General features: G+C 39.5%; 1 long non-coding RNA gene across 1 annotated transcript in view; it reads right to left on the bottom strand.

The window, feature by feature from the left end:
• Positions 1 to 231: 231 nt before the first annotated feature.
• Positions 232 to 25,039, bottom strand: part of LOC311531634 — a 31,338-nt gene continuing 6,530 nt past the window's right edge. The window contains exons 2-4 of the long non-coding RNA XR_014714255.1: positions 3,190 to 3,439; positions 2,047 to 2,123; positions 232 to 497 (exon numbers count right to left, since the gene is read on the bottom strand). This is a non-coding gene — a long non-coding RNA (uncharacterized lncRNA). The remainder of the gene's footprint in view (positions 498 to 2,046; positions 2,124 to 3,189; positions 3,440 to 25,039) is intronic.

The following is a 25,039-nucleotide window of genomic DNA, read 5'->3' as shown; positions in this document are numbered from 1 at the left end:
ATGGGCATGGAGACTGAAGGCTTATCTACAATAGGGATTTTTGCTCCAATACAGGCTTAGCAGAGCAACCATCCAATGCAGACACTCTGCACAGGGTTCAGAGTAGCAGCCGTGTTAGTCTGTATTCGCAAAAAGAAAAGGAGGACTTGTGGCACCTTAGAGACTAACCAATTTATTTGAGCATGAGCTTTCGTGAGCTACAGCTCACTTCATCGGATGCATACCGTGGAAACTGCAGCAGACATTATATACACACAGAGATCATGAAACAATACCTCCTCCCACCCCACTGTCCTGCTGGTAATAGCTTATCTAAAATGATCATGAAGTTGGGCCATTTCCAGCACAAATCCAGGTTTTCTCACCCTCCACCCCCCCACACACAAACTCACTCTCCTGCTGGTAATAGCCCATCCAAAGTGACCACTCTCTTCATAACTGCACTGGTGCAGTCACCCTTGGTTTGAAATTGAGGTGATATGTACTGGTGCAGTCACCTTTACGCAGATGCAAAAAAGGAAAAGAAAAAGAAAAGAGAGAGGTGAGCACACCTAACCTGGAACATTATACCTACCCACAAATAATCTGAATGAAATGAACACCACCGAGGTTGTTGTATTATTCAGGATTGAAGCATGCAGAACGTTTTGCAAATCTCTTTTAAACAAGAAATAATTTTTTAAAATGGCATGCAAATAAATCCTGCTTCATTATGTCTCAAACATCTGATAAGTTTATGTATAAACACGTGATTGATTTATGCATGAAAATAACATGCTTTTGACATACACCTTTTCAGTGTTTACAGTGCCCTGTGGTGAAGGACTCATGCACACTGGTCTATTTCTCTCTGATAAATATTTTCATCAACCTGAGGTTTATCATTAGAGTTTAATAATACACATACACATCCCCAAGCCACTGATGATAATATAATTAGAATATAAGAATGGCCATAGTGGTCAGACCAATGGTCCATCCAGTCCAGTATGCTGCCAACAGTGGCCAGTGCCAGAAGCTTCAGAGGGAATGAACAGAACAGGGCAATTATCTGGCAGTCAGAGGCTTAGGGACATCCAGAGCATGGAGCGGTGTCCCTGACCATCTTGGCTAATAGCCATGGATGGACCTAACCTCCATGAACTTATCTAATTCTTTTTTGAACCCAGTTATAGTTTTGGCCTTCACATCACCTGGCAATGAGTTCCACAGGTTGACTGTGCTCTGTTTGAAGAAGGACTTCCTTTTGTTTGTTTTAAACCTGCTGCCTATTAATTTAATCAGGTGACCCCTAGTGCTTGTGTTATGTGAAGTATAAAAAGCATAATGCTTTTAAACCCACAAAATGTCCTGGGCAAATGAGAATTTGTATTCATAAGAAATATTACAATATTTTAATGAGAATGTAAAGTAGCCATAATTTTGTTCTGTGATCAAAGGGACTGATTCTCCTTTCAGTTACGGTGAATTATATAAATCAGAACTAAAGCCTTTGAAGTCAGTGGGGTCACACTGATGTAAATGAGAGAAGGCCCAAATAATCTATAATCAGATCATCAGCTGGTAACACCATCAATCTCCAGAATGACCTGAGCTGCCACCATTCTCCAGCTACAAAAAGAAGGATATATCACATTCTTGAAAGTGACTGAAAAATGTGGGGGGGGGGAGAAAAACGATAATACAGTTGTACCTCTGTTTTCCTTGGCAGTAATCTAATTCCCTCATATGTTACCCACTCAAGAATCTGATTATGACCTAGTCAAACAGAAGAGCAATGATATTATTGCTTAAATAACATGAGAACAATTTTATTGTTTTTTATTGTGTTTTGAAGAAAAAACCAGGTGCTCTAGGAGTGTGTTTTTAAGGTTATACAATCAGGCTGACCTTTCTTGAAATCACTTCCTACAAGCCAAGATTCAAAATAATGTCTTACATCAATCTACTTTTAGAAGGACTGTATTGAATCAGTATTGAAGTTTATACATAACATGTCCCTGTAATACCCATACATATTAAGCTTTTATCTTTAATGTTACTTGCCTTTTAAGGTCTTGATGCTTTTGGAAGAATGCAGAGTGGTGCAGGGTGCTTCTAGTGTTTATTTTCCATTAGTCTACCTATAAATGTAATGCACAACATCTGTCTTTAATATTTCATATCAACTTGCCTATTAAAGTAAAAGAAAATGTTTCTCTTTTAGTAACTTACGCTTGAAATTAAAGTGGTTTGCATAGAAATTCTACTCTGATTTAGAATATCTGCTTAATTCACTAGATGGTGTTGATGACTTTTAGGACAGATGAAACGGAAAATCTTAGTGGCACAAAATAAGGACATACTAATTTTCTTTAAATGGACACTTTCAAATTCTATTATATTTACAGTATAACCTCAGAGTTACAAACACCTTGGGAATAGAAGTTGTAACTCTGAAATGTTCATAACTCTGAACAAAATGTTATAGTTGTTCTTTCAAGAGTTTGACATTGACTTAAAACAGCTTTGAAACTTTACTATGCAGAAGAAAAATGCATATCTTAATTTAAATGAAACAAGCACAGAAACAGTTTCCTTACCTTGTCACATCTTTTTTTTAACTTTCCCTTTATTTTTTTCAGTAATTTACACTTAACGCAGTACTGTGCTGTATAGTATTTGCTTTTTTTGGTGATCTCTGCTGCCTGATTGCGTACTTCTGGTTCCAAATAAGGTATATCGTTGACTGCTCAATTTGTAAGTCTGGTGTTCATAACTCTGAGGTTCTACTATATTAATGTACCTCAGTAACCTGTTGAGCCATGCAGGGTCCTTAAGAACCAAAGGCCCTTGCCCCAATTTTAGGCCTTTTTACTCCCGTTCTATGGTTTATGTTCTGCCAAATGTCATAGTAAAGAGAACCAAATGTAAGTGTCTAACTGAAGTTCTTTCTCAAGTCTAACTCAGCCAAAATATGTTAGAGTTAACAGTTGGGTTTGCTCTTAAATTGTAGAGAAGTTGCAACTTGGAGCATTGATATCTTTTTTGACTCAATAACTACAAACAGCATTAATTTCTCTGAACACTTGCAAACCATCTTGCAATGTCACTTATGGTGAGAGAGACAATAATTGGGAGCTAGTAAGCCCATATATCTTTCCATGATTTCTTATGTATTTTGTTTGAACTTCTTGACTGTTTACCAACCCAGAATAAGTTGCTTTTGTGATCTTGCTTGTTGTTTTCAGTACTGTCAGGCACAGAGGGTTCAGCGGACATGATGTGATATACTCCCTTCAGGACAGGTCTGGCTTCATGCACTGTACCATGGTATGTAATTCCATCTCTGACATGGTGGTTGGAGAGGAATAGAGTCCATGTAAGAATTACTCCTTCAGATTCCAGCCAGGATGATAATCAGGACAGGATTATGCCTCTGTCTAGTTGGTCTGGATGTCTAGATGCAAAAGAAATAGTGGAAGTTGGAAAAGAAGAGGATTTGGGGTGGGGGGGGGGGGTGAATGAGGAGGTTGAGTTTACAGCAATGAAGCTTACTTTGGCAGCTTTCCAAAAATAAAGCAAGGCAAATGTGTCATGATAATGACAGGCAGCTTGATAAGCGTGGTATGATTAGAGAAGCAAAGTCACAAGAAATCCATGATCATGTCATGAGCACAGAACAATCTTTTTTTTAAAAAGTTTCAGAGTAGCAGCCATGTTAGTCTGTATTCACAAAAAGAAAAGGAGGTCTTGTGGCACCTTAGAGACTAACAAATTTATTTGAGCATAAGCTTTCGTGAGCTACAGCATCTGATGAAGTGAGCTGTAGCTCACAAAAGCTTATGCTCAAATAAATTTGTTAGTCTCTAAGGTGCCACAAGTCCTCCTTTTCTTTTTAAAAAAGAGCATTCCTCATTAAAAAGGTAAAGCTAGTTAAAACACGCAGTCAGAACAGGAATGTGTGTATGATCTCAACCAGGAAGTGCTTGCACATGGAATAGATTAATTTGGTACACTGAAAAGATTTATTTGCCACTAGATTAAATGTTTTATTCTCCAATGAAGGTATGTCCATGGATGCATGATCAGAGATTTGGCCAAGGAACTTAACACATCTTTCTTTAGATTCTCCTAGATGTGTCTCACTAGGGAAAAAAGATGTGTTTTTAACAACCATTAGTTTATGTGTTAAAATCCTATTGTTGACAGGTAAGTTGTAGGTTTAACGTCTGTTGGTTGATCAAGATAAACCCTAGTCTCCCTTACAGGGTTGACCTCTCTCAGTTAACACATATTAAAATTAAAATTGCCCTGTCTATACTTTGTTTTTAACATGTGTTAGTTAACATGTGAAAACACCCTTTTCTACAGAAGAAAAGGCCCTAGTGTGAAGATAGAAAGGGAGAGAACTGAAGTATTTCTCATTGCCTCAACATGGTCCTAAACCCCACAGGTTTTGGACCTAACACAGCTGTGTAAAGTAGCTCTGAGACCTCTCATACATCCAGCTCCAGCTCCTTTGCTTTAGAAAAATGATGGTTGGAAGACAGATCTTATTAAAGAAATTAGACCTTCAGCGGGTCCCTCCTATTTCATCATACAGACCTACCTCCTCATAGGGCATATTCTAGAATGTGGTTACGGTTCAATTGAAGGAGCACTATAGCTGAAGGGCACTCCAAACTGGGATACTAATCAAAATGATTAATAAAAGATTTCTTGTTTCCTCTTTTTCTTTCAATTTTGAGTTCTTCTCCTCTTTACTTCCTGCTAGTGACAGATAGAGAAAAGAAAAAACAGGGAAGACATTTTCTTTTCTCTGTCTTAAATTATCCATCTAACATATCCACCATTTCTGACCACCCTATGTAAACAAAGGATTGACCAGGGTGGGGTTATGATGACCTTGTAAACTGGAGTAATAGTAATAGGATGAAATTTAATAGTGAGAAGTGCAAGGTCATGCATTTAGGGATTAATAAGAATTTTTGTTATAAACTGGGGACCCATCATTTGGAAGTAACAGAGGAGGAGAAGGACCTCGGAGTATTGGTTGATCACAGGATGACTATGAGCCACTAATGTCATATGGCCATGAAAAAAGCTAATACAGTCTTGGGATGCATCAGGCGAGGTATTTCCAGTAGAGATAAGGAGGTGTTAGTACCGTTATACAAGGCACTGGTGAGCTTGGCTTGTTTAGCCTAACCAAAAGAAGGCTGGGAGGAGATATGATTGCTCTCTATAAATATATCACGGGGATAAATACCACAGAGGGAGAAGAATTATTTAAGCTCAGTACCAATGTGGACACAAGAACAAATGGATATAAACTGGCCATCAGGAAGTTTAGACTTGAAATTAGAGGAAGGTTTCTAACCATCAGAGTGAAGTTCTGGAACAGCCTTCCAAGGGAAGCAGTGGGGGCAAAAGACATATCTGGCTTCAAGATTAAGCTTGATAAGTTTATGGGAGGGATGATATGATGGGATAGCCTAATTTTGGTAATTAATTGATCTTCAACTATTAGCGGTAGATATGCCCAATGGCTTGTGATTGGATGTTAGATAGGGTGGGATCTGAGTTACTACAGAGAATTCTTTCCTGGGTGTCTGGCTGGTGAGTCTTGCCCACATGCTCAGGGTTCAGCTGATTGCCATATTTGGGGTCAGGAAGGAATTTTCCTCCAGGGCAGATTGGCAGAGGCCCTGGGGGTTTTTCGCCTTCCTCTGCAGTGTGGGGCACGGGTCACTTGCTGGAGGATTCTCTCCACCTCGAAGTCTTTAAAGCACAATTTGAGGACTTCAATAGCTCAGACATAGGTTAGAGGTTTGTTACAGGAGTCGGTGGGTGAGATTCTGTCGCCTGCGTTGTGCAGGAGGTCAGACTATACTATCATAATGGTCCCCTCTGACCTTAAAGTCTATGATTCTATGAATAAGTATCTAAAATTGTCAGAGCTATAAAAAGTTCAAGTAAACACATATTTGTACTTCCATAGCTTTTGTCATCTATGGATTTCAAGGTGCTTTACAAACATTTGTTATCTCAACACCACTCTAAGAGCTCATTTACAGATGGACTTATTCAAGAAAAGCTAGTCCTGAATAATTCCACATGTGGACACTCTTGTTTCAGGACAAAAGTGCCTTGCTCCTGTTTAGTTGTTAAGCTACATGAACAAGGAAAATCTTGTTCCAGAATAAGAGTGTCCACACATGGAGTTGTTCAGGACTAGCTTCTTCTGAATAGTTGTTCCTGAATAACTCCATCTGTAGACAAGTCCCATGGTACGGGTAGGTTACCATTTTTATGCCCATGTTAGAGAGAGGGAAACAGTTATGGAAAGATCTAGAGTATGTCTTCACTGCAGAGGTAACTCAAGTTACCTGCACGTGAGTAACTCCTCTCGAGTTCGCCTAGTTTCAATGTAACCTTCAAACTTGCTGTGTCTGCACTGGTGCTGCTGCACTCGTGTGTCTGTGTGGTGCTAGGCCAACTTGGGTTAAAAGCACGATCCCACTGGAGTTAAGGGTTTCTGTGTATGAAGGGACAATACTCAAGTCATAATCTGAGTTAACTTTGCCACGAAGACAAGCTTTTAGTGACTTACTGACAAGAGGACACTGTCAGTAGCAGACTGAGGAACAGAACCCAGCAGTAATGCCTTTCCGTTCCCTTCTCTCACCATCAGATCACATACCCTCCCAATGTACAGGTCATTACAATTTCAGAACTCTTTTCCTATCAGGAATTGGTTGGGGGAACTCTATTCAATCCCAATATCCTGAAGTGACAGTTCTGAATAGCTCCAGATCTGTGAGCAGAAGGAAAACAGCTTGCAACAGATGGGCAAACGGGTTAAGATACAGGGGAAAAAGTGGATATTTCATACTGTAACCAAATAACCTAAATGGGGAAAATGTCAAAGGAAAAATGCATCTTCCATCTGTTCAAGACACAGACCTTATTTTTAGTTTGAGGCATTTTCTATTGTAGTGAGATTGCCTTGCAACCTCTCACATGTAAGACATTAAACTATGTTGAGTTTATCATATCACCAACTGCAGTAGTCAATAGATACCGAATATAAACTTGGGTGTATACTTTCTCCAAGTCAATGCCTCAGTAATATCTTTAAACATAATAGTCCCTGCTTTTTGGCTTGATTTTTCATGGGGAGGGAGACAGAACATTTTGTGTTTGCTTATCTTCTACAGTGATGAAACAGGAGGAGCACCACAATGCGAAACCAAATCTACTGCTATTAATAAAACATTGCTTCCCAACCACAGAGAAGTAACTTGTTTATTTACCTAAGCTAGAGAGATGCCTTTCTCTCTGACCTTTCCACAACCTCTGTGTCTCAGCTAGGAGCAGATTTCTCAGACCTGGGCACCTTTTTGGATAAACTAAATTTCAAAGAAAAAATAACAGATCTAAGGCTGTGTCCTGAGGAATGTGGAATGTCACACTGAACATCAATATTCAGAAGAAAACCAGCCACTAATAGAGTCCATGATCAGCTTTCATCACTTGAAGTTGTTACTGTGCCCTGCACAGGGATTACTTAACCTCTCAAGGCCGATTTGCACTCCTTACTGACCACAGCCATACAGATTCTTCTTGCAGAATCAAAAGGCGAAGAAGGCTTTTTACTGTGTGTGGAATAAAGGGGAAGATTGGGTGAGGAGGATTTCCTTGCCTCTGGTGGTATTCATTCCCATCTATGATTCTCCTAAAGCATTCCTACTGGAGTAAGGAGGGAAAAAAGGAGCTTTGAAAAAAGGAGACTAAGGGGGGATATGATATAGGTATATAAAATCATGAGTGGTGTGGAGGAAGTGAATAAGGAAAAGTTATTTACTTGTTCCCATATTATAAGAACTAGGGGCCACCAAATGAAATTAATGGGCAGCAGGTTTAAAACAAATAAAAGGAAGTTCTTCTTCACACAGCGCACAGTCAACCTGCTGAACTCCTTGCCTGAGGAGCTTGTGAAGGCTAGGACTATAACAGGGTTTAAAAGAGAACTAGATAAATTCATGGCATTTAAGTCCATTAATGGCTATTAGCCAGGATGGGTAAGGAATGGTGTCCTTAGCCTCTGTTTGTCAGAGGGTGGAGATGGATGGTGGGAGAGAGATCACTTGATCATTACCGGTTAGGTTCACTCCCTCTGGGGCACCTGGCACTGGCCACTGTCGGCAGACAGGATACTGGGCTGGATGGACCATTGGTCTGACCCAGTAAGGCTATTCTTATGTTCCTAGAGACATGATTTTTATCCCTGACTCATAAAGAGATTGTTTGACTTGGACGGCACTCCAAAACAAATTATATTCAAAATATTTCTCCAAAGGAGGCGACACCAAGCCCCATTAAAAGGCATCATTCTCACTAACACCTGCAGTTCATTCAGTTTGAACTCAGGCCAATCTATTCTACAGAAGTTCCAGTTGTTTAACTAGATCTAAACCAGTGCAAACCATAATGTAGATGTACTTAAATTTGTTAAACCGTCATTTAAATTGGTTTGGCTTAATTTGGTAATTTGCCAATGCCAGTTAAATTGATTTAAGTAAGGATTAATAGCCTCTAAAACAGCACTCACTGCTTTGCATGCTCAGTTGTTTGCATCTACAACTGCAAGAGAAAACTGGGAAATTAGGGCTTGTTTGTTTGCACAAAACATATTGGTACAATTTTAGAAGTTGGGTGGAGCCTGAGTGGAAATTTGGAACATGGGGCAAATCTTTCTTTCTATGGACAAATTTCAAAGGGCATTACAAATCACCACAGTGATTTGGGAGGGAAGTGGAGGTGGAAGGGGGCGGGTTGGGGAGTGGATCTATAATTATATGGCTACAACAACAAAATTCCTAAGTGGCAGATGGGAAGCCCAATGGCTGAGGAGTCTACTGTGGTCCAGAGGTTGTTATAATGGCCACAGTGTGGCTACGCAGCTGCTCCTTGAGATTTGTCAAAGGAGTATCCCCACGCTGAGCCTTTTTATTCAGGTTGTATGCCAGAACTAGGTTTTGGTCCACAATGATGAATGTGATCTCACACACTGAATTTTCCATTGTAAAACTGGTTCTTTAGCAGAAGATGCCCAAACTGGGAAGCATATGGGAAGCTCCAGGATAAAGATGAGGGTTGACAATTCCACTCCTTCAACACAGTGGAACTTTCTACTATTCTAGGATAAAGCTCATCTGTGAAGGAGACAGAGCTTCCTCCAGGGCCAGTGCAAGATCAGGTGACTAGATCAGGGCCAGTGCAAGGCACACTTCTTCAACCTGCCTTTGCTAACATAAACATATAGTAGCATATACACCCCCACCCCAAATCCTACCAAAACAAAACACGGCACTGCAAATGTAAGTCTCACCCTCAGGAATGGATGAATGAAAGAATGAACCACACATGCCAGATGTGTATGCACTTAATGCACTACTGGAAGGACTGAGGGTAGAATAGAATAGAATGTGGATTTTCCTGGTTAGGATTTTGTGGTCTCAAAAAAAACCCAACTTGCTGCTCAGAGACTTTCTGGTGGCCTCTTGGCTGCCTCAAGCCCCAACCATGTGTTCATCTGGTATTGTGCCCACTCACAAGTTGTTCAGAACATTGAACTAGCTGGCAAGTGCCAGACAGAGATGATGCTTTTAGACAGAATAAGAACACTTGTGACGTAAACAGGCTCTAAATCGAGAGGGGGTGGATTAAGAATTAAATAGGGCACAGATCCAGCAAAATGTCAACATTCCCCCATGTCTGCTACCTGCACAAACTTCTCCAGCCAGCCCCTTCCCCTCCTCCTACTTCTGAGCTCATGATCTTCCTTCCAAGTGAGACTGCCCAGTGTACCTCAGCTCACAAAGAGTTATGACTGACTTTCTGAATGGGTTCTTTGGTTTAGCTGAAAATAATTACATGATTTTCTTTTGAAGGAGGTTATAACTTTTTAACTGCACCTGGATTGAAACCTGAACATTTTATTTTTGGTCACAACAAAATGGGACAAACTCCTGGTACATTTCCAGTGAAGTTAGTAGAGTTATCTCCTGGCTGAATTTGGCCCAACATGCCTAAAGCATCCTTCAGGATTGTTCAGTTCTAAATATTAGGCAACTGGAAGCACTTGCAGTTGCCAAGTGTTGTGATGTTTGGCACTGGCACGTGGAGCATCCCAATGGATTTTTGAAATGAGCCAGGTCCGTTCTTAATAGATCTTATCGTTGTTTTCTTGGCTATTGCCAGGGCTATGAACTTCTGGATTAACTCCGAAAAGCCTGGGAACAAGCCATGTTTCAGTGTTGTCAAAATGTGTTGCTCAAGTCAGAGGAAAATTAATCTAGTGTCCTCAGTTTAGCATCTACAGATACGAGGAGGAAAGCATACAGTTCTTAAAACAAATAATTTGTTACCTAAGGATTTCCTGAATTTTTCTGCTTTATTTATACTATGTTCTGGCCTTTTTTAAAACCATTGTTTAAGTTCCAATATTATTTATGGAAGCCAGGCTGTTGCTGTTTCCAGATCTTACCACAAAAAATCATGTCACAGTTTCAATACCTGGTTTAAAACTCTGTCTCAAATTAATCAGCTAAAAAGGAAAAACATGCTATGGGTATTTACCCCTCTCCTACCAAATACTGAGCTGTGGACCAGATCCTCCACCCCAAGTCTCACAGCACAAAGGAGACAGAAATTTGTCCTAGAGGGGAAACTGAAGATTCCCCCAATACAGGGGAATCTTTGGCTAGTGTAGAGCTAATTATGCTTTCTTACCACCCACTACTGCATGGAGGACTAGAGGGGATGGGACCCAGTGGTTAGTGCTCCAGCTGATCCTCAGCTGGCATAGTAGTCCATATGAGACCACTGCAGCCAGCATAATTTGGAACTCCTTTAGGTGGCTCTAAGCTATCTGGCGGAAAACTTCAGCCTCCAGCCAGGCCATCATCAAGAGAGCAAAAAGGTGGGTTAGACTTTCCTTCCTTCCATTGTGCTAAGCTAATCCATAGGTCTGCTGAGGATTGAATCTTTTATTTTAATGTGGTGTAATATCATCACTGTGCAATTAAACCAGAAAGGTCCTGGTTCACTACTGCCTCACATCTTGGGCAGTCATTTACACCTGCACAATTAGGTGTAAAATGCCACTATTCAGATTTCATAGTGAATTACATCAAGGTGCAAGGCAGCGGAGAATCAGGTCCAGAGAAAGTAACCCACTGCTCCTATCTCTATATACAGCTTCACTTGCATGAGACCCAAAACATAAAACACTTCCTGCATGGAGATCCTCTATGAATCCTAACTAAGCTGTGCAGAATTTGAAGTGTGTTTTCTTAGGCTTTGTGAAAGGTCACTAAATAGCCAAAATGCATATTCCTCTTTGGTCTATGTTGTAGTAATTGAGTCTTTGAATCTGGAGAGGCGGTCAGTTTATTAACTCATCACAGACTCCTGGGTCCTCAAAGCATCTCTGTTGTGAACACTTAGATATAACCAAATCAAAGTGTAATCCTTATAGACAAACAGGACCTGATTCTCCACAGCCCTACACCTTGTGTTGCCTTTCACTACAGCACAAAATGAGTGCAGAATGGTAATATTTTACACCCACTTTGCACAAGTCTGACCATGCAAAGTGCAAGGCAGTGCGGAATCAGGCTTACAATATTTACGTAACTGCTTTCTCATCTACCACTATGTGTCAGTTATGATGTTAACAACTGCACAGTATAAATACATGGATCCTTAACTGGGAGAGGGGAAAGGGAGCAGTAACAATAAATAGCATATTTAAAGCTGTGCTCAGTTGCTCCTTTCAATGCAGTCCCTCATCCTGCTACACGTATAGCTCACTGGAGGCAAATGTGGTCAATACATCCTTTCAACGTGGCTTTTCAAGTTTTTTTACAGTTATTGCAGCAGATGGGATGCCTTCTGGTGCTCCCCAGTCAATAAAAACTTGACAACCGCCTCAAGAGAATCCAAATGACCCAGCCTCAGTATATATAGCGTGGACCTTTGAGAACTTCCACTCTCTGGGCTGGACCTACCAGAATCATGCTATCAAAACAGAATGGCAATAATTTACATCCACTTTGGACTGGAGTAAATGACTACACAAGGTGCAGTGCAATGGAGAATCTGCCCCCGGACTCTATTCCTGGCTCCCACTGACTTGATGCAGGACCATGGATAAGTCACTTAACTTCTGTGTCCTATCTGTAACAGAGATAATACTTACTAGAGATTAGTCTGAACTGGAACACTAGACCCCATGCCCTGGTGAACCAAACACAGAATTGGATTGGAATTGAACTGAGACACTAGATTTAACCACACCCACTAAACTCCAGGGTCATTTGAATTCTGCGCCAAATTTTGCAATTTGGATCCATCTCTATTCTTTATCTACCCCCATAAGCTTGTGAAGCTTAATTAATGTTTGTAGAGTCCCTTGAGATTCACTGATGAGAGGTGCTATAGATGTGCAAAGTGTTACTATTTTAACAAACCCATGTTTCCCCGGATTGAACCTTATACACTGATGATCTTTTATAAACACTTACTTCAATATGTAAAAATAATACTATTAAGGTTGCAAAGTCAGGCACTCAAAAGTTAGAAAATGCCAGAATTGAGGCTGGGATCCTTTGGAAAAAACAGTATGTGATCATGTACATAAAGACTGTATCATAATACAGATGCACGGGGAGCCAAATTAAGGTTGCATAGGCAACCTTAATTCTGGTGTTTCCTAACTTTTTACTGCTTGACTTTGCAACCCTAATAATGTACTTCCTGCATCTTTCTTTGTGTGTAATATAGATATAGTGCCACATTCAACCCTGATATAACTCCAGTGAAATCAATAGATTTATACCAGGTATAAATTTGGTCCATAATATCTAGTTTCTCCTCATGTCACTATAACTGGTTCCTCTATCTTATTACCTATGACCAAAATTTTCATAATAAGCCACTGATTTGGGGTGTATCAATTTTGGATAATGACATTAAAACAATCTGGGCACCCAAAACTCCAACTGATCTCACTAGGAGCTCACAGGTACATTCTCAACACCTCTGAAATCAGGCCCAAGATGTCTGAAGTTGGGCACCCAAAAACTGAAGCATCCAAAATTAGAGGTCACTTTATTACATTCTAACATTAACAGAGACCATTCCATTACATGACCTTTTGTACTTTAATAGGCCACATATTTCTGAAAAAATGTTTCTCACCATTTTGAATAGGTTGTCCTTTTTCAGTGTATTTTTGCCCCAAAAATGCAACTTTCTGGGGTTTTTATCTGTTTTACTGTTAGAACCTACAACACTAATATATCTGTAATTTAGGTCTACTTGGTTTCTCGATAATCCAAAGGTTGGGAGAAGGAGTCGACCACAGCTAAATGGAGTCTGGATGCATCAAGAAACTTCAAACTTGCCCAACTCTATTTCTTCAAGCACCACCTCACAAGTCCCTGAGATGGACTATCTGACTGTCCTCAGATAAAGGGAGGCATGCACTCACTCCTACCTGCACATGGGGCTTGTATCTAGGTGCTCTAATAGTTCTTTCTTCATCTGCCACAAAGTGGGGAGCTCTAGATTTATGGTTGATGGAAGAAACATTTTATTATTAATTTTCATTCCTCATAATTGGCATTTTTTCAGAGGGACTGTAATGCAGAATATTTTCAGAAAGACTGTAATGCAGAGCCAAATCTTTTCTTGTAGACAAAGAGGTAGATCGAGCAGTGTTTTTTTTAGCAGGAACACAGCCAGTTTGTTCCAGTACAACAGAACATAGACAGGGTCCACAGAGAAGAGAAAGAGGGTAATCCCATGAATTGAAAGATGCTCTTAACATAGAAAAAGAAGACGGGGAAGGCTGAGACCCACTAATTCACCTTCTACTTGTGGATCACATGGATATGGGATATATCCATCTGATCCCGAACAGATTATCTTGATTTAGTTCTCCACAGGAAGGAGGGAAATCCAAATTCCCTGCCAATATGTCCAGGGGCAAAATTCCTTCCTGTCAACAACCATCATACACTGAGGAAAGTACATGTGTGATTTCCACTCTATTCTTATTCTGAGTTACAAATGTGGTTATAATCTGAACTTTCTGCTCCTGTTTCTTTAATATAAAAGTTCTGCAATAATAATGATACTTTTCCCTTCTCTACTGCATGCCATCCATGGATCTCAAAGAGGTTTACAAACAAAGAATAAGCATCACAATGCCCCTGTGAAGTAAATATTGTCCCAATTTAACTCAAGGAGAAACTGAGGCACAGAGTGACTGATTTGTCAAATATCTGTGGCAAAGCTGAGAAGAGAACAGAGATCTCTTAACTCTGTCTTGTGTATTAACCACTAAACCTTGATCCCTCTTTCTAGTACGACATGAATGTACTCTCCTTTGAAAACCATATAAAAGAGCATACAGCACACTAAACATTAACTTACATCATTTTAGAGAACTAATCTATCATCACCTCAGATCAATCAAGTCACAGAAAACACATTTTCAAGATGCCAAGAGAACATTTAAGCTTTTGGCACTAGATGCTGGGATTTCCCAATGCTTAATTCTAGGACAAAACATATGAGTACTTAGTATCAGGAAATCCTGACTGCCAGTGTTGAGAGGTTAATGAGATAATTGTTTACATTAGCTGTTTATTACTCCAGTATCACTTCCTCACAATATTAATGGGTTATTTAATCCAGGAAGGTCAGTGAATGACTCTTTAATACCTTCCAAAACCCTTTGCAACAGTCTTGCTATTTTTTAAAATGAGTCTTATCAGTAAAGAACCGGTTCTACAGCTATAGGCTTCCACTGACCCTCATCCTGAAAACTTCATATGTCACTGTAAATTCCCGGAGATATCCCCCACTGGTTCCTGACCACAACCACTAAGTAGAGACTGCCCCAGAGAGTTAATTCACAATTGGCACTGAGACCAATGTGTGCTGGGCCAGGACTTTGGGATTTTAGTTATTGCTGTGTGAACACCCATGCAGTATAGATATGAGCAATAAATATCATATTTATGTATGTCACTATTAAATCTCAGTACCTTAATGTAAGGAGTGCCCAGAAACCTGAGACATAACATCCATCAACTTGAGAGGAAGATTCAGTTACATCAGTTCACAGGGGTTTGCACGAAGAGCCTATTCAGTATTGATCCACTACATCACTTGCAAATGGCATGATAGGAAGAATTAAGACCTAAACTGCATGAAAAAGTCAGATAAAAACATGCAGGGTATAGTGTAAACTGACATAGGCCCCAATCCTGAAAGCTGCTCTCCACAGGTAGACCCTTACAGCCATGGGGAGCCCCACTGAAATCAATGGGGCGCTGTATGTCTACAAGGATCAGCTTGCACAAAGCCGCTTGCATGACTGGGGCCATAGGCAGAATGGGCATGTAAACTGGCACAGCACTGGAAATCCTGGTATAGGCCCAGGATTTAACTTAGTGGGTAGTGGAATGTACAAACATGGCGCAGAGATAAGACTGGGGAATTAGGCTGCTGGCAACTAGCAGATGAGAGCTGATTGAATACAACAGATTGAGCTTTCACAACTGGACAGACGGGCAACAGACATTTAAATGGAATATTAACAGTTTTTTTGCTCCTAATTATTTCCAAACCTGTCGCTCATGCACACTCAGTATGAAGTGTATTTTGGCCCCAGTTAATTATTTTCTATTTTTATATGATCCCAGCTAAGAGAAAGCTAAATGGTTTGTTGGGAGTTTCAGCCTATTTTAAATTGTCTTCATTGTTTTTTTAACACTCAGTTTTCTTCAAACTGCCACTATTTAAAAAATAAATAAACTTCCCATACAAATGTTTACTTCTCCCCATCCCATGTAGAATTTAACCTCAAAAATTAAAGTGGCCTGAGGTCCAGAATGAGTAATATTCAGTCCTGGACCAGTGACAGCTGCAAAGCCCAATATCTCATGACATTGTAAAGCTAAAAATGGAAACTTTATGCCATCTGAAACGGGAGATTCCTATCTTCCCAATGAGACTTGTTTCTAGCCCTGCAAGGTCCTAAGATATCAGAGACTTTAAATCTATTACACTTTTATTATAGAAAAGCTTTTTTAGAAGTTTATAAAATTTTATTAGTTATAGATTTTCTTTACCACTGAACCTCATGCAGCTGGACTCATAATAACAAAAACACCTGGTCTGTAGCTGGAGGGATTAAAAAATTATCAATGAAAAATTTAAATCTCTCTAAAATATCTATTTTTTCTATAAAATGTGTGGTATGTACTTATTACATTATGTATGGTATAGATTGTATCGGTACACATATGCGATGACCTGCATATATCATTTGTAGATTCCCCATGAATCAATATGGAACCACCCCAGAATGATGCAGTTAAAATCTTTTTACCACACCTGTATTCCTTTATATAACAAGATTTGGCCCTGTGACATCCCCTCTGTATAAAGCACTGGAATGGGATTCAGTAATTCTGGATTTTATTATAGCGCATGCAACCAGTGGTCCCAATCCAACAAAAGACAAGCAAAGTTAAGCACATGCTTAAGTACTTTGCTGGATCATGGCCAATTACATCAGTGTCATTTCAATCAGAATCAATGGAAATTGCACTGGTCTGGCTGAGAGGATAATTTGGGCCTTAAATTCTCTGTGCCTTGTTTTCCCTGACTGTAAAATGCAGACAATATTACTTATTTGTTCTCAGTGTACCTGTGAAAATAATTGCTTTTAAAGAACTTTGAAACATTTCAGAGTAGCAGCCGTGTTAGTCTGTATCTGCAAAAAGAAAAGGAGGACTTGTGGCACCTTAGAGACTGACAAATTTATTTGAGCATAAGCTCACGAAAGCTTATGCTCAAATAAATTTGTTAGTCTCTAAGGTGCCACAAGTCCTCCTTTTTTAAAGAACTTTGAGATACTTGGATGAGGAAAAAATCAGAGAAAATAAAAAATGTTTCAGATATGTAAAAATAATCCTGACTCATGATTTGTTGAAAATAGTGATGATAAGATGATAGATTTCTATAAAAAGAAAAGGAGTACTTGTGGCACCTTAGAGACTAACCAATTTATTTGAGCATAAGCTTTCGTGAGCTACAGCTCACTTATGCTCAGATAAATTGGTTAGTCTCTAAGGTGCCACAAGTACTCCTTTTCTTTTTGCGAATACAGACTAACACGGCTGTTACTCTGAAACCTAGATTTCTATAATTTATCTTCTCAGAAGTCAATAGTAGAGAGATCTACAGCAATGCCAACTAATCTGACTGCATATGCAATGAGTATATCCTGACTGGCTGCAGCTATTAGTCATGTCTGAAAAGGTGAATAATAAGGCCTGGTTTTCCCCCTTAATCTCTAAGTATATCTCCCATTCAAAATGTTTTCTTAAGCAGAATAAATGTTATACTTTTGAAATTCATGACTATAATGGAAAAATGTGCAGATTTTTCTGATGAAAACATCCAAACATTTACAAAAATGCAGCTACAGACCCCCTATGTAATTTAGTATTTAACGAAGTAGTTATTGTCATTCAAACAATTTTGACCTAGGTTGTGTAGAACCCTTGTACCAGAGCTTAGCATAGTTCATGCAGATGGACAACATCATGATATTCAACCAGGCTGTGAGGATAGCAAAAGCCAATGATTCTGTTGGTAGATAGCATGATGTTTGTACAGCATCTAGAACAATAGAGTCCTGGTCCATGGCTAGAGCTCCTAGGTGCTATGACAATAATCATCATAATAATAATAATAATTAATAATAATAATGAGATTCAAGTTGGCCTGCAGGAAATAGCCACACTGATGTGAGATATTAGTATATTCTTAACATACAGAGAAAGACCAGCCTCTTGCAGCAGGAGATCAGTGAGTCTGCTCCAGGTATCCCCAGAAAGCAGAGTTCCTTGAGGATGCAGTGATGATGCACAGGCCAAGATCCATAAAGTGTAAACCTCAAAAGATGTTGTGTGCCATGGCCCTTATTAAAAATGACATTTCCAGGAACTGAAGTTCTGGGTTCTAGAACCCCAAACCTGGGCCAAGTCACTTAAAGGTGACCTGGAAACGAAAAAATAATTGGACTCATACCCCTTTTTTGGTTCTTTATGACGTATAAAGAGGGTTGGGAAGTTGATTTTGTTGTTGTATTTTAAAAGATATATTTTTCTGCTTGTTTTTACATTAGCAATTCTAGTTTTATCCACTCTGGAAGAATCTATGACAACTGGAGAACTAGTGATATGATGACTTTGCAAGAGCAAAGACAGTGAAAATAAAGCAATTAGGAGAGGAAGGAATTATCAGTCAGACTTTTAAAAACGCTTTGTTTCTTGTTTGTTTTTGTTAATACCTACTTAACTTCAATGACAAGTGTACTGCAGAAAGAAGTCTTTACTATTTTTCACTCAACTTCTGTTAATATTGTATGTGAGAGCACACAATAAACAAACACCAAGACAATCAAGAGGTCCTCCAGCAAAACAGGTGGAAGATCAGACTTGACTTACCTGGTATTTCAAAGGAAAAAAAGCAAGCTTAATATTTTTAATATCCTTTGTAGGTTATATTTCAGTCTAAATTGTCTTCTCAGTGACTTTGGTGCAATTCCCACATAAGTCAAAAGAAGTTGCACCAAGGTAATTGAGGGGTTTATCAGCCTTTTATGTCCTCTTCACACAAGGCAGAAATAATATATCCTTCCTTTGAGAAATCCCCAGGACCAAGGGATGCTTGGACCAAGAAACATAATCATCACGATGGACCCTGGAGCAACCTATTTTTGATATTCACCACAACAGAACTCAATATCTGCGTATTATTCCTTTGTTATCAAGACAGGAAGAAAATCCTCTGAAGAGAGGATGGAATTTAAACAAGAATGTTAAATAATTATAATAATTGAATTGATTCTTTCTTAATTCAAAATAGCAGAAAATGAAATTACCAGCACTGCCTTTGCCCAGCACTTGTATCCAAAGGAAGAGCTGCAGGCCAGTTATTTGGATGGCTCAGAAGGAATTAAAATGGACAGAAACAGTAACAAGACATGATTCAAAACAAATCACACAGAAGGAAATAAAGGAAAGACTTAACAGAAGAAGGCCATGCTTTTGGGTGACAATCACAACTCCTTAAGCAAAGAATGATCGACATTTTGCAGCTAAGTGATCCCATCAAAGAGTCTGCCTTTCTAGGAAGTATATTGCCACCTAGCATCTAGATAGGTGAATAGTAAACACATGTATGTGGTGTCTTTTAAGATACCAGTCACTCTTAAAAGACCAAATTCTTGGAATTGGAAATGGAGCACAACTTGAGTAAATGGGCTTTGTTCTGCATAAAAATGTTACAATGCTGAGGGATGGAAACTTCCCTCTCTCCCGCTAACCAGGGTGTCTGTGCCAGGCAGAAGTTGTTACTATGGAAGTACTACAAGATATGAGTGGACTAAGGAATGAATCTCACTGTAATCTTAATCTCCATGGTGAGTCATACAGAATAGCTGTGCAAGGGGCATTCAAGTTTTGAGATACTTTGGGGGCCTATAGACCCAAGTAGCATATCTCAGGATTTGGCTCAGCATCTGATGGAGACCAGTAGTGAGTATGTCATTGAGAAAACTTTTCTGGTGGAAGATAAGTATCCCTCACAGTCTCTAAGAGAACTTCTTTAAGGAGATATAAGTGATTGCTACACCTTGGGCTGTGCGTGGTCTGATGAAACTAGTACCTGAACCTGCTTGTTTCTGGATGGATAAAGCTAAGCCATGAGTGTCATTCAACAAAAAATACTGGGAGTGTTCTGTACTGTAAGTATGAAGTGGCTCGTACTCGCATCACATACTCCAGCTCTTGTGAACAGGTGCTGTAGGACAAGTCTTTATCATCCATAATGAAGGGAATTTCATTCTTTCTTTCTTTTTGTTCTTTTCTTTCCTGTTTACATAATGTGAAAACCCTGTGATGTGCAAAATAGTCACATTTGGGCATAGTATATGAACTCAACATATTGCCCTAAGGCTTGTGCCTGAAGGAAAGTCAACTTTGCCGATAGATGACTGAACATGAAGAAGCGAAGTCAGAAATGCGAGGAACTTGTTTACATGGCTAAATGTGAAAATAGATGGGGGTTATTAGGTTGATAAAAATAGCATTATGAGGTAGATGTAGATGTAAAATGATACCAAATCAGAATGGTGATGATTTACACTCACTTTTCACCGATGTCAATAACTACATGAGTACTGCACTAGTCTAGTGCTGTCACTAGACTCCCCAAGTGGAAAGCAGGATAAGCCCACAGCAACAGCCAATGCAGCTGAGTCAGCCTGCTGCACCCAGACAATGGGTGGGACTTCCAAGATGCTCTGGAGAAATCCTGTCTATTCTAGCTGACATGGCCAAAATTCCTCTTGGGGTACCCAGTGCTCCTTCTTCACTCCCTGTGTGGCCAAATGAAGCTACAATCTGGCCCTAATTTTGCAGCTCGTCTCAACAGGTGAAGAGTTAAGCGTCGTAAGCCTTCCTGGTGCAGTGGAACATACAGATAGCAAGATCTGTCTTTTGGGAGTTGTTTTCCAAGAGAGACAGAATAGCTTTTCCTAGGAAGACAAAAAGAAAAGGAGTACTTGTGGCACCTTAGAGACTAACCAATTTATTTGAGCATAAGCTTTTGTGAGCTACAGCTCACTTCATCGGATGCATACTGTGGAAAGTGTAGAAGATCTTTTTATACACACAAAGCATGAAAAAATACCTCCCCCCACCCCACTCTCCTGCTGGTAATAGCTTATCTAAAGTGATCACTCTCCTTACAATGTGTATGATAATCAAGTTGGGCCATTTCCAGCACAAATCCAGGTTTTCTCCCCCCTCCCCTCCCACAAACCCACTCTCCTGTTGGTAATAGCTTATCTAAAGTGACCACTCTCCTTACAATGTGTATGATAATCAAGGTGGGCCATTTCCAGCACAAATGCAGGGTTTAACAAGAACGTCTGGGGGGGGGGGGGGAGTAGGAAAAAACAAGGGGAAATATGTTACCTTGCATAATGACTTAGTCATTTCCAGTCTCTATTCAAGCCTAAGTTAATTGTATCCAATTAACATACATACACATTGTAAGGAGAGTGGTCACTTTAGATAAGCTATTACCAACAGGGGGAGAGTGGGTTTGTGTGTGGGGGGGAGAAAACCTGGATTTGTGCTGGAAATGGCCCAACTTGATTATCATACACATTGTAAGGAGAGTGATCACTTTAGATAAGCTATTACCAGCAGGAGAGTGGGGTGGGGGGAGGTATTTTTTCATGCTTTGTGTGTATAAAAAGATCTTCTACACTTTCCACAGTATGCATCCGATGAAGTGAGCTGTAGCTCACGAAAGCTTATGCTCGTAAATGCTTATGCTCATAAATAAATTGGTTAGTCTCTAAGGTGCCACAAGTACTCCTTTTCTTTTTGCGAATACAGACTAACACGGCTGTTACTCTGAAACCTGGGAAGACAGGCTGTCTGAATAGATCAGTAGCTTACAGCCAGGTGCACTTTCCATTTCAGCCAGAAATATGAAACATATCTCTGAACTTCCAGTCAGGATAAACCAGGACAATGTTTCCTAAGGCCTCTTGCTTTGTGTTTCCACATACAGGAAAACAAGACCTATTTTCTCTGCAATGAAGCAAATTCTACTCCTTCCTGCATTTTGCAATTCCATTGAAGTCAGTGATGTTGCACAGATGTAACCAGGAGCAGAATTTTGCATTGTCAGTTTACTCACATGCTTCTTCCACTACATATAATAGAATGAGATCATTGAATATCTCCATCCCCTTCAGCTTTTAATTTAATCATCCTGTACGATCTCTCCATATTTATCTGTCTGTCTGCCTATCAACATAATGTCTGTGAAGGCTATAGTGGACATACTCATATCAGCTCCTTTCATTAATAAAAACTGTCAACACTTGAAGAAGGAGCCATAATAATCTAGAAGGAGTCTGCATCTGCCATGCATTTGGACTTGTTATTTTGCCCATTTTAAAGGTAATTCATTATCTAGCTTGTTCACTTTTTCTAAGAGCTGTACAGTTACAGTACAAATGCACTCTGAAAATTTCCCATCTGAATTTTGTACGGATATCAGAGATATACAAAGATATACATGATACATCCAGAATGAGTGTCTAGGGAAATCACAGAACACCTCATTTCCATTACACTGTTGTACATTAATTATTTAGAAAATCTTTAACTCTGTTGATTATCTATTTTAAATGTATCTTGGGTCAGGATTAACTTGTGAAATATATGTTCTCTTGGCCTTGTCTGCATTCAGACTAAAAGCATTCTAGCAACAACTTGGTAGATTGGTGGTTGCTCAAACATGTTTTTTTAGCATAGTTTGCCTTACCATCATGGACAAGAATATTTTTTTGAAAACCATACAGTGAATGTATTACAAAACCATGCTTTAGAGTATTTAGGGTGAATGGTGAAGGCACAGGATGAAAAGCCAAGAGACCCAGTTTCTATTTCCAGTTCTGCCATAGATTGTGTGACCTTAGAGAAGTCACTTCATCTCTCTGTACCTCAGTTTCCCTTCTGTAAAATGGGGATGATAATAGTAGTAATCACCTTCACAGGGGTGTTGTGTAGCTTAATTAATTAAGGTTTGTAAAGTGCTTTGAGATCCTTGAGTAAAAGGCACTATGAATGCAAAGTATTTAGTATTTATATTATCATATTATAGCAATCTTACTAGCGTGGGTCTAATTTTAAAAAAAAGACTGTCTACAATAGGAAAACCATACTAGAATACTTCTAGTAACAAGAATGTTATTCGCATGGTTTCAACCCCAGTGTGGACAAAGCCTAGAGTTCTCAGACTAAGTGATTGTAGGTGGTGAAAATTGATGTCTTTTCAATAATGTTTTCTGACCTAGGAGTTACAAGTGGCTCCAGGAAAAGCTAAATTCAAGAGTTTTACAAGTGCCTCCAAAAAGAGTTAGGTATGACCCAACAGTGTGTTTTCCTCAAAAGATCTGAAAAAAGCAGGAGTAAGATAGTCTTTTGCAAACATAGATTCCTAAAATAGAAAGGGTACTGAAGGTCAGAATTCCAGTTAGGACCTAACTTCCATTGACATAGATTGGAACTATGCACAAGCAAAAGAAAAAAACATGTCCTATAGTCTGGAAGCCCTGAGCTCTGACAGATTCATGTTAAGAATTTTGTTCTTATGGGGACCAAAAACTTCTGCTGGTCACGTATAAGATGAAAGCCCCTGCAACCACCACTTGTTATGAAGCACCTATAATAGATTATAGTAGAAGGTAGAAAAAAAGTAGAAAATGGAAGCACAGAAGATCAAGGAATCAGTTTTTCCACTGAAGAAAGATGCCCTTAGGCTCGGCCTAGGAAGTTACATTATTAGAGGGGCATAGCAGCCCAACAGTTCCTTATTATTTTCTGACCTGAATCAAAATAGTTTGGAGACAGGTGCAATGCCCCCTGGAAAGACAGGGGAGGGTGACAGACATGAAGTAAGTGTGTCCATTAATCTTACTACAGAAATGTTCCCTTTTGAGAGCAAAAATCATGTGTTTCATTAAGCGTCAATAATTCTAGCAAGGATCTTTGATGGATCAAATTGTTAGAATTTAATTATCAAACCAAAAAGAACATTTGTGCTGTGATCTCTGACAAATTCTATCTTATTTCAGGGGAGGGTGAATGGAATAAAGCAGGATTTTTATCTTTTGCATAATTTTGTATTAAAGTATTTTAAAAATAGCCTGGAAGGTTTAATTAATAAATTCTGTTGCTAATAAAAGAGACTGTTTGATGACATAGGAGGATTTTGTCTACATGTGAAAACCCAAGAATGTCACTTAATTATGGATTTCATGATGCTGGTAAATAAATATGTATGAGTTTGGAGAAAATACTCCACAAAGTCCATATAAAATTATTCCAACTAGTGTCGTGCTACAACAATATAAAATAATAATAAATAATAATAATAATGTGCCATTAGTTCCCAATGAATGACTGAAAATTATGCAATCTCCAGTGCATAGAAAGGCTTTTAGATCCTGCATTTTGCTGTTTGCCTACATTAAGGGTATCTGCAAGTCCTTCTTTTGACCTGGAAAGCTCACAAGCAGTTTGAGTTTCCCATCTGATTTTCCCTATTAGGCCATTCTTTGTGGAGTGGGTTTGCTTGTTGTGTAGTACCATAAGACTATGACTGTAACCTCTGACTGGGGTAGACAGTTGCTTGACAAATCTTTTTAAGGGTAAGCAATTTTAGGTGGTTCCTTATACCCAAGGATCTACCCTTGAAAGGCTCAAATCTCTCTTACTACACAAAGTCTGTTTGCCAGAAGCTGGGAATGGGCAACACGGGATGGATCACTTGGTGATTACCTGTTCTGTTCATTCCCTCTGGGGCACCTGGCATTGGCCACTGTTGGAAGACAGGATACTCAGCTAGATGGACATTTGGTCTGACCCAGTATGGCCATTCTTATGTCCTTATGTCTGAGTAAACAGGCTGTATGCTCAACTGCTCTACAGGGGGTAAGGAGACAGAAACTTGCCATCCCAGAGCCACTCTCTGGCTGCTACAGCCACACAGGGACTACTGTAATCACCCCTATGAAGAAGCAGTTTGGCTGATAGATCTGTGAAGTCTCTCTTGGCTTGTCATAACTCCCTCTCCATGCTATCGTGGATGGAGCCGCACAAAGCATAGCCCAGAGAACATAGCCCCCGCATGAGTTCGCTCCTCCTTCACTTACAGTGGAATTGCATTGGATCTGCTGCCTTTTAAGCCCTCCACACCATATCTCCGTCTTGGATTTCTAGGATTTGCCCTTACCCTTCTAGGAATGGTACTAACTCATCTTAATGGGATGACTGTGCAAAGAACAAGATTTGCCCTATCTGTTTAAGAGATT

This window comes from Lepidochelys olivacea (genome assembly GCF_965140295.1).
Source record: "Lepidochelys olivacea isolate rLepOli2 genome assembly, chromosome: 15".
Classification (NCBI taxonomy): domain Eukaryota; kingdom Metazoa; phylum Chordata; order Testudines; family Cheloniidae; genus Lepidochelys; species Lepidochelys olivacea.
The sequence above is the reverse complement of the archived record's forward strand: the minus strand, read 5'-3'. Positions and strand labels throughout refer to the sequence as shown.